Genomic DNA, 1,443 nt, shown 5'->3' with positions numbered 1-1,443 from the left:
TTTTACAAGAGCATAATTTTAAGCTTGGACGGGATTTCTTGGTTGACGGGTAGAAAGTTTATGCTGGGTATACAGGATACTCAAGGGAGGTGCTGCTGTTTTAATAGCGGAGGCCAGTCCATTTCAAATGTTACAATGGGAAGAAGGGTGGGATGGGAGACTAGTATGGATGGATGGGACATGGGGTGGGGTTCGTATATGTTTTGTAAGTGTACATATTCCTGCAGATAGCAATAGGCGCGTTAAAGAGGATTTTGTGAGGGATGTTCTCATTTATCATATGCGGGAGCTTGCTGTTTATACATTATTTGTGAGGGATTAGAATTGTGTGATACGTAGGAAAGATGTGGAGCCGAGGGGAACTGGGTGTGTGTGTTGGAGGTCCTACGGGATGTTTTAGGGGGAGTCGGCTTAGTGGATGTAGTGAGGGGGAAGGGGTGGGTGGTGGAGCATACTTATGTGAGGAGCGGTTATGTGGCACGATTAGATCTAGATCGCATTTGTCTCTCCAATGATACACATGGAAAGTGTGTATGTTGGGTTTTCGGATCATAGAGGGGTAGTTGTGGAAGCGGGACGGGGTGATTTACCAAAATGTTTTATGAGTTACTGGAAACTTAATGTGAGCGTGTTAGAGGATTTGGAGGGTGGAATTAGTTATGTGGAATGGTGGAAAAATGAGTGGAATAAAGAAAAGCAGGGAGGTGATATATTACAATGGTGGGAGGAATATGCTAAACCGGGAATCTGTAGTTTTTATATGAGGAAAGGACGGGATTACAGAGGTATTTGGAGGGGCAGTTAAAGCAGTGTTATGAAGGTTATCGTGGGGTATTTCCGGTCTAGGAGATTGAGGGTATAAAGACGCAATTGCTGGAGATGCAGAATGCAAGGTTAGATGGTGAGCGATTAAGAGGTGGGTTGGAGGATGTTTTATAGGGTCAGCTTGCGCTCTGCGGCGATTAAAGATCCGGTAAAGGGTAATGAATATGTTGAAGTTGGAAGTACATCTGGACGTGGGAGGATACACAGTGGGACAGCGGTTAGTAACCACTGAAGGTATAAGTGGTTTTGCTGATAAATAGTTTGAGATATATATGAGACGGGGTAACAGAAAGATGGAGAACTTGCATATTTTGGAGAAAGGGATATCAGAAGACAGGGTGGAGATAGAGGGGCCCATAAGTGAAGAGGTGTTGACAGCGTTAAAGGGGATGAGTGTAGGGAAAACGCCTGGAACAGTTGGAATCCCGAATGATTCTTATTTGAGTAACTGGGAGGTCCTGAAAGAATGCTTGGTGCTGTTAATGAATGAAATGAAGGTAAAGGGATGGTTTACCTGGAGTTTACCTGGAGAGAGTTCCGGGGGTCAACGCCCCCGCGGCCCGGTCTGTGACCAGGCCTCCTGGTGGATCAGAGCCTGATCAACCAGGCTGTTACTGC

Source organism: Cherax quadricarinatus, unplaced genomic scaffold (assembly GCF_038502225.1).
Source record: "Cherax quadricarinatus isolate ZL_2023a unplaced genomic scaffold, ASM3850222v1 Contig134, whole genome shotgun sequence".
NCBI classification, from domain to species: Eukaryota; Metazoa; Arthropoda; class Malacostraca; order Decapoda; family Parastacidae; genus Cherax; species Cherax quadricarinatus.
This window is presented reverse-complemented; position numbering follows the sequence as displayed.